General features: G+C 41.0%; 1 protein-coding gene across 1 annotated transcript in view; it reads right to left on the bottom strand.

The window, feature by feature from the left end:
* The window catches only part of LOC130282706 (solute carrier family 2, facilitated glucose transporter member 11-like), a 141,629-nt gene extending 138,132 nt beyond the window's left edge, over window positions 1-3,497 (bottom strand). Inside the window, exons 1-5 of the transcript XR_008846498.1 lie at window positions 3,362-3,497; window positions 2,724-2,822; window positions 1,583-1,743; window positions 655-779; window positions 449-578 (exon numbers count right to left, since the gene is read on the bottom strand). The gene's annotated coding sequence lies outside the window, so the exon portion shown is untranslated. The remainder of the gene's footprint in view (window positions 1-448; window positions 579-654; window positions 780-1,582; window positions 1,744-2,723; window positions 2,823-3,361) is intronic.
* Between the last annotated feature and the right edge of the window lie 9,970 nt (window positions 3,498-13,467).

Genomic DNA, 13,467 nt, shown 5'->3' on the forward strand with positions numbered 1-13,467 from the left:
AAAATGAAAACGTAAAAATTAAATTGTCTGAGTCCTTAAGGGGTTAAGCAACCATTAATTCTTGTGACTTCTGCTATTAAGTTTGTGTAAAAGTCACTATATATTGATCTATAAATAAATCATCTTGTCTCTGAGTCCTCTAGCCTGAGTTTTCTTACAATAGTGTATGCATTATTTTTTTCTCTGCTAAACTCCCATCGTTCTGATGGAGTTGCAGGCGAAGCTCGGAATAGCGGAGTCTGAAGCCAGTGTGAAAGTAGCTTTAATGTAAAGGAACATTTCACAAGGTCACAGCTATATGCTTTATAAATAGTATATATCATTTATATCTATTATATATATATATATATATATATATATATATATATATATATATATGTTAATATAATATATTAAAGTATATATTTTAAGATACGTGCGGTTGACTCTTGAAACTAAAGTTGCTTACCGGAGTCCTACAATTTGCCCACAAAGTTTGCCAAGAGTTACAAACAAGGGTCCAGTTGCATTGATGAAACCACGCAGTTTTCGGGGAGCAGTTTCTCCAACAAACTGTGCATGAATATTAATTCCCAAACCTAAGTGGGAACACAGACTTTTTATCATCCCATAAACAAAAGCGATCTGAACTGTAATATTTGACGTAGAACAAACCTGAGTAAAATCCAGAAAGGAAACGTGCTGCTACAATCATTTCAAAATAGCCAGTGGTCTGACTGAGACCCATGAGCACAGTACTGACCAGGGGCAGCACTGCATTACACAGCTGACAATTCTTCCTGTAGTAGAAATATAAACCATAATATGCGTAAACTTCTCTCCTCTAGATTATTTCTATGTCACTATTAGGTAAGTATAGTATTTAAGGCTGGGTTCATTCTGAGGAACCTCTGTCCAGAAAAATTCTGGCCGAAGAATCCAAGGGCGTCGGGCGCCGACTTAAACTGTAGGTGCTGGGACTATGCGGACATTGCCGTCCCTATAGATTCTGCTAGTAGCAGAAGTTTCACTGCTGAAATTCTGTAGTGTGAACGGTGCAGTCGAATGCCATCAATGGGATTCAAAACAATGCTGCGCTGGTATTTCCAAGCATAATTTCAAAGCAGAGTTACGATGAGCTGACCGGAGTCACTGTTTGACTCCGGTCGGCTCATTAAAGTAAATGGAGTTCAGCGCTGGTCCGGCTGGGGTATGGGAGAGCCCGGTCTGCCCCTCCCCCAGCCGGATCTGGCACCCGTAATGTAAAAACAAAGTGTGAATGCAGCCTAAGAGGCATAGAAACGGTTTCATCACATAAGAAAAAATGAGTTGACTTTCTAATATACTTTGTGTAGTTTTTGTTTTTTATATTGTGGTCATTCAACTGCTAATATTGAAAACTGATGGGTGTCAAATTATTGAGTATTCTGGAATTCTGGCCTATCATAAAAGAAAATATTAAAGAGAACCTGTCCTGTTGAAAAGGTATAACTCATATTACATATCTTATTTTACGTAAAATACTTTAAATACACTTCTGGGGAAGACTCTCAAGACAGATGCTTAATTTCAGTCACATTTAGCAATATCCACATTCACTTACTTCCCAAACCTTCCAGTTAGGTAGCCAGATACAGTTGATCCTATTAGCCCTCCAATGCTGAATACAGAAATCACCAAAGACCATATCAGTGTGAGTGATCCATCGGTGATGCTGGTCCTGTGTCTTCTTATCCAAGTGTCATTGATGAACTGTTTTATGAACTAATGTGAGAGTGACAACATAGCAGTATAAGCTGAACTGGAAGAAGGAATCATTAGAAATGTGTAGTTTGCTGGTAGTATTACAAAAGTAGATTTCCAACTCCTGCTGACAAATATTGGAAGCAAATGTTCCCCTTGAACCCAAGGTATTTTGGATTACATTGGGTAACTTTGTAGACACATTTATTATCTTGTAACAATCCTGAGTTACAGCCTGTTAGGGTTTATCCACATGTGGCGTGTTTCTCCCATTTCTTCCACTGAAAATCTGTTGTATAGATCTATTTTGGGGTTATTTCTGGAGTAAGCACACAGATTTCAGCAACCCCCATGGCACAGTGTAGAAATCGCACAGTGGTTGAATTGCACAGTGGTAGAAATTTTTACAACAAATCCTTTACTATACTTTACTATCTTCATTAACTGCTATTGGCATTGAGGAGAAGGCGCCAAAGGCGCCAACCAGAAGAAAATTTGTTAAGTAACACTCTCCACCAAAAGATACAGCACTAGGGACAAGGTCCGGTATAATGCAGGCTTTGGTCTTTATTGTGTACAGGAAAACACGTGCAACATTTCGACTAAAGAGCCTTTTTCAAGCATCTCTTTAGCCGAAAGTTGCACGTGTGCTCCTGTACACAATAAAGACCAAAGCCTGCATTATACCGGACCTTGTCCCTGCTGCTGTATCTTTTGGTGGAGAGTGTTTGGAGTATAGCGGTGGCAAGCTATCGGATACTACTGCACAGGACCTGAGGCCATCCAGTGCTGATCCCTTCCTTGGATTTGTATGTTATGTAACAAACTTATTAAAATTTCACATTTTATGTAGAATACATTAAGCTGTAAAATGGCTCATAAAGAGAGAGAATATAAATATACAAAGTTCTCAAGTATCTGCTTTGTCTGAGCACGTAGTAACAATACACTTAAGACTAGTGAAAGAAATATGGAAAGATGATCATAGATGTGATACTCACTGGAGAAGGAGAATTCAATACTGACATGTGGTAACCATACTGAAATGTACCTCCGATGCCCAATACAAAGATCATCAGGAACAGGTTCCTATAGTGCACCTGACACAATAGTATAAGAGAAGGGTCGTTGTAATTCTACAGCCATGACACAAATACACGTGTGAAACTGGCCTAAGGAATAATTTACATTTGATTACTATTTTGCTTAAATTTTTTTGTAGCCAAAACTGGGAAAGGAATTTAAAAAAAAATGTGGCTTTAAAAAACAGATGTCATTGTGTTAGCTGGTAGCAGAAAAAATTTATTGTATTATAAGTTTCATTAGAATCTTCATGACATTGGGCTACACGTCTTTTATCAGGGCAGCAAGGTAAGGCAACATAATGGTAAGGCAACAAGGTAAGGCAACATAATGGTAAGGCAACAAGGTAAGGCAACATAGATCATTTCCCAATCCCAATCCTCAAACAGGACTCAATGTAAGACTTCAGAGGGAATCCATCATTACAGCTTGGAATGACTTTTAAGGTAACACATGGACTGTACTATATTTATAATAAAATAAAAAGATAAATGTGATATCAGAACCTAACATTGTACATAAGAAAATCTGTGTTTGTATCATATAGTGTACTCACCAGTTCTGAAAACATGCTATTAGTAGTTATAGCAGCTACTAAAATTGTCTGCTCCCCTTGTAGTCAGCGTTTGCCTTAAAATAAACAATGTTCTCCTTTTGTTCTTTCAGATCCGTGATATCTAGGTTACAGGTGGAAGAAGTGCACACTCTGATGATGGCACGATAAGAAGATATAGAGCGGCTTGGAGTATGACAAAACATTAACGGCTATTACACAGAAAATATCAGGTGGTCAGTGAACCTAAAACTTTGCTAAACAAGTACAGTAATGTGAAAATGCAATGACGGGGCCAAGATTAAACAGAGGCTGTCAACAATTACTATACAGATCTTTATACCTCATTCTTTTATTTTATCACCATGTCTGCCTTAGGTTTATAATGAATATTATTATTATAATTAGGAAAAATTGACAAAGTCCAACGCAATCTCGAAGCAATACATGTTTCTTTATTCAGCAATCAGCCAGCACAGAGAACAGGTGACGCGTTTCGGCTACAGTAAGTAGCCTTAGTCATACCACTTACCGTAGCCGAAACGCGTCACCTGTTGGCTGATTGATGAATAAAGAAACATGTATTGCTTTGAGATTGCACTGGACTGTCTATTTTTCCATATATCTCATGAGACATGGGTCCGGTCTTGTCCGTGCCGCCGAGGAGGTTGGCGGGTGAGCTGTACCAATAAGCTTTGGTGTATTCTTATAATTAGTAATAATAATAATTACTACTTGCTTTTTATTTCCTCCTTAGCAACAGACTGCCACTTTATTAAAGCAGTTCTCTCTGGTGTCCTCAGTTCTCTCTGCTCTCTCACTTTATTAAAGCAGTTCTCTCCTATGATGGTCTCAAGACAAGACCATACAAGCTAAGCAGTCATATAGGCTGTATGGATAGGAGGCTTGATTCATGGCCTCACTGAGCAGCAAATATGCCAAAACCTGACAGATATGTCACTGTTCCCATTAATCCTTACAATGAAGGGGTGCAGGGCTTCTTTGGCTTCCATTGGCTTCTCCTTCCTTTAATCTGAATTAGTTAAAATTGGCTATTTAAAACACATTACAATCTATGGACCATCTAAAAATCCATTGGGTCTCTTCGAAGAGACCGAATATTCTGACCTGTCTATATAATATAAAAAGCATGTGAAAATTAATTATTTAAAAAAACCGTGCGTATTGTCTACAAGTTTGCTAAGGGGGAACTGTGGGGAAACTAACCTTTTCAGGTATTTTTTCCTGCATTTGGACCTTTTGATATCCCCTTGGGAGTGACTTCAGCAACACCAGCCAAATTTGGGCCATTAATGCACCAAAACAAGTCCCTTGCACGTAATTGTATGGCTGTTATAATTACTGCCATAAAATGTAGTACATGTGAACCAATAATTAAATGAGAACAATGGAAGCTTTGTTTTCGACTGCTAACCCTAAAAAAATGTACAGGGCAATGTAAATGATCTACACCCCCTCTTCTTTAGTAAAAAGACTGTTTTGGGGAATTTATTGTGCCAGTCTATAGGAAAATTGCAATGGAGCAAGAAGTCCCAAATTTATTAAGATGCCCATGCCTCCAAATATACTAGATCTCCCAAACTCATATTGATAGGTTACTTTAGGCCTGGGGCTTATCCATAAGAGCTATGCTGATGATCTGGAGGCCAGAGTGGCTTGCACATTGCTAGAGAGGACAGCGAGCGGATGGAGGCCTGAGTATGTCACACAGAGCCTATGGAGAAGCTGAATCGTGGATCACCTGGCGTGAAGATATTGCCTATCAAGGCCTGGAGGATGTCACTGTGCGTAGACAGTGAGCTGAATTAAGGGATCATTGCCACCTAAGTGTACAAGGGCTGGGATAGTACTGGGTAGTCTGCTGGAGCTGTGAGCAATGTCAGCCCGAAAGGAAGCCAAATGCTGGGTTTGGTAGTGCTAGATCAAAACCCAAGTTACAGCTGTGACTTGGAAAGGCGGTGTTTGGAAAAAAAAATGTTTTTAGAGTGTGGTATTTGGTTTAGGCATGACTGATTTGGTTATATTAATTATATTAGGTATGTATTTTTGCACAAGTTATTATACTATTATTACTATTGTTAGGGGTTGTTATTAACCCCTTAAGGGCCAAGCCCATTTTGACCTTAAGGACCAGGCCAATTTTCATTTTTGCGCTTTAGTTTTTTTCCTCCTCCCCTTCTAAAAATCATAATGCTATCAATTGTGCACCTACAGACCCATATAAGGGCTTGTTTTTTTGTGCCATCAATTATACTTTGCAATGACATCAATCATTTAATAATAAAATCTACTGCAAAACCAAAATATATATATTTGTGCGGTGACATAAAATAAAATAAAAACGCCATTTTGTAAATTTTGGGGGCTCCCGTTTCTACACAGTGCAATTTTCAGTAAAAATGACATGATATCTTTATTCTTTAGGTCCATACGGTCACAAGGATTTGTTTTATGTAGGTTTTGTTTTATTTTACTACTTTAAATAAATTATAACTACATGCACCAAAATTAGTATGTTTAAAATCGTCATCTTCTGACCACAATAACTTTTTTATTTTTCCACATACGGGGCTATATGAGGGCAAATTTTTTTGACGCCATGGTCTTATGGTGGCATTATGGTATATGAAGTGACCAAAAAAAGCACAATTTTGGACTTTGGTATTTTTTTACGTGTACGCCATCGACCGTGCGGTTTAGCTAACCTTATAATTTAATAATTTGGACATTTACACATGAGGCGGTACCACATATGATTATTTTTATTTTTTATTACATTATTTTATTTAAAAAATGGGAATGGGTGATTTAAACTTTTTATTAGGGAAGGGGTTAATTCACTTTAATTAACTTTTTTTACACTTTTTTTTAGCCCCCACAGGGGGCTACAACAGGCAATCTGTTGATTGCTTCATAGCATGTTCTCGGCACTTGGAGCAGCAGATCCCCAAACGGACAAGGAGGAGGCAGGTGAGTACCGTCCCGTCGTCCAGTCAGCGGATTGGGACCTGCGATTTCACTGCGGATGTTCCGATCAACTCCACTGGGCTAACCGGCACCGTTAACTCTGCACTGAACTTTGATCACAGCGTCTAAAGGGTTAATGCCGGGCTTCGGCCTGTTCGGTGGTGCCCCAGGATTAGCTGTGGGTCCAGGCTGCCCGTAGCAACCGGGACTCACTGGTTTTAACCCGTTCTCCGCTAGTGAGAACGGTTTAAATCCCATAAACGGGACCAGGGCGTACATGTACGCCATTGGTCCTTAAGTACCAGGATGTCAGGGCGTACCTGTACGCCCTTGGTCCTGGACAAGTTAAAGATAAGTGTATATTTGGTGAGAATGAGGCAGGACCAGCCAATACATTTATAGACTAGCATGGACAAATTTTTGCATATATTGTACATGTGGTGTCCCAGCACCAGTGGATGTCCCTTGGTTTTAGACTGTCTCGGGCTGCCTGGTAGCATGAGGTGTTGGGCCCATTAGCATGAGGTGTTGGGCCCATTAGAATCCCCATTTAGAAAACCTAAATTAATTTTGTTATGGTTCCATGTATGTATGTTTAACATGTTACTGTGCCTTTAAAATGTGAGCAGTGAACCCCATTTGACCATGTGAGCCAATGAGACCCCAAAAGTTCCCCCCTACATAGTGAGGTGCAGGGGAGGAGTTAGTCAGTCTAGTGCTGGACATTGTTCAGTCTAATACCATCCAGGCTTCTGAGTAGTGATGTCGCGAACATAACATTTTCGGTTCGTGAACGGCGAACACGAACTTCCGCAAATGTTCGATAACCGGCGAACCGGGCGAACCGCCATTGACTTCAATGGGCAGGTGAATTTTAAAACCCACAGGGACTCTTTCTGGCCCCAATAGTGATTTAAAAGTTGTTTCAAGGGGACTAATACCTGGACTGTGGCGTGCTAGAGGGGGATCCATGGCAAAACTCCCATGGAAAATTACATAGTTGATGCAGAGTTCAGTTTTAATCCATAAAGGGCATAAATCACCTATTATTCCTAAATTCTTTGGAATAACGTGCTTTAGCCCCCTTTAGGCAGCGCATAGAGCCCCCTTTAGGCATCACATAGTTAGATCCCCCCTTTAGGCAGCACATAGATTCCCCCATATTAGGCAGCACATAGTTAGAGCCCCCCTTTAGGCAGCACATAGGTAGAGCCTCTCTTTAGGCAGCACATAGAGCCCCCTTTAGGCATCACATAGTTAGATCCCCCCTTTAGGCAGCACATAGATTCCCCCATGTTAGGCAGCACATAGTTAGAGCCTCCCTTTAGGCAGTACATAGAGCCCCCTTTAGGCAGCACATATATAGATCCCCCCTTTAGGCAGAACATAGATTACCCCATATTAGGCAGCACATAGTTAGAGCCCCCTTTAGGCAGCACTGGTTTTATTTCACAGCCAAAAAAGGTATTTTTTTAATTTTTATTTGAACAACTGTCACACCAAATGTGATTTGCACTAGTGTGACAATGAGCAAAAAAGGTTGCCAGCGGAGTTCCCCTTTTAAGCAGAGGTCCCCAACCAGGGTGCCTCAAGCAGTTGCAAGACACACGGACTGAACTTATAGCCCTTTTAATACTGTAGTTAGTTGCTTGAAGGAACTTAAGTTTTACACTGGAGTACCCCTTTTAACCAGCGGTCCCCTCCCAACCAGGGTGCCTCCAGCTGTTGCAAGACACACGGACTGAACTTATAGCCCTTTTAATACTGTAGTTAGTTGCTTGAAGGAACTTAAGTTTTACACTGGAGTACCCCTTTTAACCAGCGGTTCCCTCCCAACTTGGGTGCGTCCAGCTATTGCAAGACACACGGACTGATATTTGAGCCCTAAAAAGGGCTTTTGGGTGCTGTCCTTAAAGCAGATGTTAGACTAGTGCTTTAGGAGTAAAGTGGACCCTGAATACACCACCTAGCAGCAACCTAGCTATTGCTTTCCCTATTACAGCAGGAGCAGCTTCTCTGTCGCTCCACTTTCTAAGCCTGCAGCATGCCGAATGAAGGTAAAATGGAATTCGTGCAGGAGGTAGGAGGGTCTGGAAGGGAGGGACTGCTGCTGATTGGCTGTAATGTGTCTGCTGACTCTGACTCACAGGGTCAAAGTTTACCGCAATGTTAAAGTATAGGGGGCGAATTGGACTTCACATATGTTCGCCCATCGATGCGAACGCAAGCATGCTAAGTTCGCCGGGAACTGTTCGCCGGCGAACAATTCTTGACATCTCTACTTCTGAGCATCAGCTAAGCTCTGGTGTGCTGTGTGTCCTAAGCAGCTTTAAACTTTCTACTGGTCATCCTACAAGTGTCACTCACAGGAGGAATATATGCCCCTGCAGAATAGTCTAAAGTGCCTTGGAAGGACCTTAGCAACCAGAATCTCAAGTTACAGTTTACACTTCCGTCCGGTGAAAAGTACCACAAGTCTCAGAATGGCAACAAGGCTCGCAAGGGGTATGCTGCACTCTCACACCAAGGCCAGCTGTCTGTGTGTTGCCATCTGCACAAGCTCAGTAAAGGCAGTTATCTGTAACCTGATGATGGTGTGTTTATTCGCTCAAAGTGTCTGGCCCAGGAGAACCTGTCTCCCTACCTTCGGACTGTGGATCGGAAAAACGGTGCCCTGGCGTCACAAAGTGAACTCTTACTAACACCCTGTGGCCACCATAAACAGGTCTATGTTATTTGGTATATTGTTTGTTATTGTAATGTTTTATATTTTGAAATAGAAGAACTATAGGGACTTGTAACCAAAATACAGCAGGCTGCCATGAGGACTATAGTTTGATCTGGGTGATTCAGTAACGAGGGGGGGAGGGGGGCGGTTACAAAGGGGTATTTTGATATAAGGTTGTGAGAAATAGGGCAGCTAATAGTGGTGATCCACCTCCAATTTACCTTTACAAAGTTTACTTGTAAAGTCAACACTGACCTGAGGTTCCTGTGAAGCTAAAAGTGATCTGCCAAATAGATTAATGTTGCATGTTAAAGTCTACTAAATTTTGCTCAGGACGTGTGTTCTAATGTGTGGTGGCCCAGTACGGGAGGTGTTACCCCATACCTTTACTGCCCTGTCCGGCAGCCTCCCTTCAGTGTCTCCTGGGACCCTTGTACTTGTTTACCCCCCTTTTATATATGTTTTGCTATGTATTATAATATATAATGTGTTGTTGCTTTAAGAAATGTACCATGTGATTGTTACCCAGGAGGTACCAGTGACCAGGTGATCCCAGGGGTGACCTATGGGCTCCCTACTAGTCTCCCCATATAAGCCTTGGGTGGAGCTAGCTTCTCTCTTGGAGCTTAGAGATCTTGTTACAGTCAAGTCGAGTCCTAGTATGTGTGTCCAGAGTCATTGGAGGCCTCAAGTCAAGTCTGCAGCCACAGTCAATTGCAAGTAAGCTACAGTCATAGCTTTGTCAGTCAAGTCAAGTCAGTCCCTGTAAGCAACTGTCAAGTCAGCGTGGCCTGCATTAAATTGTCCAGTCCTACTACAAGCCCCAGCAAGCCCTTAAAGGGGTACTCCGGTGGAAACATTTTTTTTTTTAGGTCTTTATAAGTCAACTGGTGGCAGAAAGTTAAGCAGATTTGTAAATTACTTCTATTAAAAAATCTTTACCCTTCCTGTACTTTTTAACAGCTGTATGCTACTGTGGAAATTCTGTTCTTTTATAGTTTCTTTTTTGTCTTGTTCACAGTGCTCTCTACTGACACCTCTGTCCGTGTCAGGAACTGCCCAGAGCAACATAAGTTTGCTATGGGGATTTTCTCCTGCTCTGGACAGTTCCTGATGCGGACATCAGGTGTCAGCAGAGAGCACTGTGGAGAAGACAAAAAAGAAATTCAAAAAGAACAGAATTTCCCCTGTTGCATACAGCTGCTAAAAAGTACAGGAAGGGTAAAGATTTTTTAATAGAAGTAACTTACAAATCTGTTTAACTTTCTGGCACCAGTTCATAAAAAAAAAAAAAAGTTTTCCTCTGGAGTACCCCTTTAACCTGTTAAGGACCAAGGGCATAAACTTACGCCCCTAGTCCCGCTCCCGTGATATAACGCGGGGTTACACGGTAACCCCGCATCATATCGCGGCGGGCCCGGTGTCATAGTGAAGCCGGGACCCGCCTCTAATAGAGCGCGGCACTGATCACGGTGCCGCGCGCTATTAACCCTTTAGCCGCGCGCTCAAAGCTGAGCCGCGCGGCTAAAAACAAAAGTAAAAGTGCCCGGCTAGCTCAGGGAGCTGTTCGGGATCGCCGCGGTATAATCGCGGCATCCCGAACAGCTGTAGCACAGGAGGAGGTCTTCTTACCTTCTCCTGCGCTGTCCGATCGCCGATTGAATGCTTCACGCCTGAGATCCAGGCTTGAGCATCCAATCGCCGAAAACACTGATTGATCCATTCCTATGGAGATGCATCAATCAGTGTAAAAGATCAATTAATGCAATGTTATAGCCCCCTATAGGAGCTATAATATTGCATAAGAAAAGTTTAAAAAAATCATTAACCCTTTCAATGATCCCTTCCTCTAATAAAAGTTTGAATCACCTGGCATTTCCAAGAATAAAAAAAAAACTGTGTAAATAAAAATAAAAATAAACATATGTGGTATCACCGCGTGTGGAAATGTCCGAAATATAAAAATATACCGCTTTTTAAACCGCACATTCAATGGCGTACGCGCAAAAAAATTCCAAAGTCCAAAATAGCGTATTTTTGGTAACTTTTTATTTCATGAAAAGATGAATAAAAAGCGATCAAAAAGTCCAATCAATTCAAAAATGTTACCGACAAAAACTTCAGATCACGGCGCAAAAAATGAGCCCTCAAAGCCCCCTGACGCCCTGGCGTCACGAATACAAGGGGTTAATTCCATCTGCCCCTAGGGTAACAACATCTGCCCTCATCACACCCTGTTACCACAAATTATTGATGGATGTCCCAACATTTGGGCCTCCAGTAATCATACATTTATCATCTTGCTGATAAATGTAATAGCAATACATTAAATATTTTTTTCCTCTGTTGAACAAATTGTTTTAATCTTTTTAATTTATGTATTGATCCATTCACCTATCAAGAAGATGGACAAGTCTGCCATCTGGTGGCAGCAGCTGATTATCGCCTTGCTCTTGCTAGTGCTAAATAAGATCTAAAGCTCTAAAGATCAGTTCAGACTACATTCAGTTTTGGGGATTTTTTTTGTACAGTACAGTACAGTACAGTGAGATGAAAATCTAATGGGTATTGTTTAAAGGGGTACTCCACCTCAAGAAATCTTTTCCCCTTTCCAAAGGGTAGGGGATAATATGTCTGATTGCTCGGCTGTGGTCGCTCATCATGCCCTCTCCCATAGACGTGAATGCAGGTGTGTGGCATGGCGTCATGAACATGGAAGCCTGAAGCCGGTGTTCTGAACATAAATGTTTAGAACTCTGGGGTGCAATCGGGAGATTGCGGGGGGGGGGGGGGGGGGGATAAGATATCTAGGGGCAGAGTACCCCTATAAGTTAATGTGTGATCAGAAAATCATGTTTTTTTCGGGCCGACACGCCCCTCTATATAGATCTATGGAAGAGCTGATGATTTTCGAATGGCTCTCCCATAGAGCTATATGGAGGGGGTGTGGCGGCCCCTGCTTCGGGCAGGGGTTGTGACGCACAACTGTATAGGAGAGCCAGGGTTCGAAACAGGAGATCGCGAGGGGCCACAGCGCTAGGACCCCCCCAGCAATCTAAAACTTCCTTCGGATAGGGGATACGTTTTTTTACATGATACTTGTTCTTTAACACTTCACCGATCGCTCGTTACATGAGTAGTATCTAGAGGAAAGGTGTGAGAAGTGACCTGATTTAATCAGTAACTTTTCCAATTCTAACACATCGACGTGACTCAGCAAAGCCTCCCAATACCAGACATCTCTAATCACCGTTGTCACAAGCTGTGGCTCTGATGTTAACACTGGGATGTGCAGGGTCACAAGAGGCTACAGAACTAACAGATCATAGCTTTACAAATACATGTGTGAACTATTATCAGCACTTTACGATAAATTTACCAATACTTTTGGATTCGCCGTTGAACGTGTTTCAGACTCACTAAGTGTATTTTTGGACAAAGTCTATGCACACTGTTTAATACATTTTTCCTGTTAGGTCATGCGCCAAAATTTGATCTGTCGTGTGCCAAACATTGTCCACAACTAATGTTTACACCAATTCTCTTTTAGTGTGTTGTCAGTTGGTGACCAGACACACCCAGTTTCCAGGGACAGTCCTCAGATAAAGGACAATGGCGGAGATTAATCAATATGTGTCTGTGTGCAGCCACTTCACAGCCTTTTTTTTTGCTGTGTTTTTGGATTACGTGCGCCAAATTTATCAAAACATCACAACAGACTGATACATTTTACACAATGGAAAAATAACTGCAGAACTTGCTGTAGGATGTGATTTTTCTAAGACAAGGCAGAGGTGCCACATTTCTGTTTTTAACAGTGCTTTCATGTATTATGTTTTTTTTTTTATCAATAAAGATTGTCATTTTTGCATACTATATGTGTCTGCTGCAGCGTTTCATATATATATATATATATATATATATATATATATATATATATATATATAGGTTGTGTGTTTTATTTATGGAGGCAGACAGTATATCATTTTATATTTGGGAGCAAAAGATATTATTATATTTATGGGGGTTACAGTGTATGGAATAAATTCATATGTGGGATACACAGTACTGAATAAATTAATATGTAAGATACAGCTTATGGAATAAATTCCTATATGAGGTTACAGTGTATGGAATAAATTAATATACAGGTGATACAGTGTATGGAATAAATTAATATACAGGTGATACAGTGTATGGAATTAATTCATATGTGGGGTTACAGTGTATGAAATACATTCATATGTGGGGGATACAGTGCATGGAATACATTCTTATAAGGGCAAACAGAATATTAATTTATGGGGCACAGTATATAATTAATGCATATATAGGGAACAGTGTATAATTAATTCATTTGTGGGGCATAGCGATATGTGATGGATCCTACTAC

This window comes from Hyla sarda, chromosome 1 (genome assembly GCF_029499605.1).
Source record: "Hyla sarda isolate aHylSar1 chromosome 1, aHylSar1.hap1, whole genome shotgun sequence".
Classification (NCBI taxonomy): domain Eukaryota; kingdom Metazoa; phylum Chordata; class Amphibia; order Anura; family Hylidae; genus Hyla; species Hyla sarda.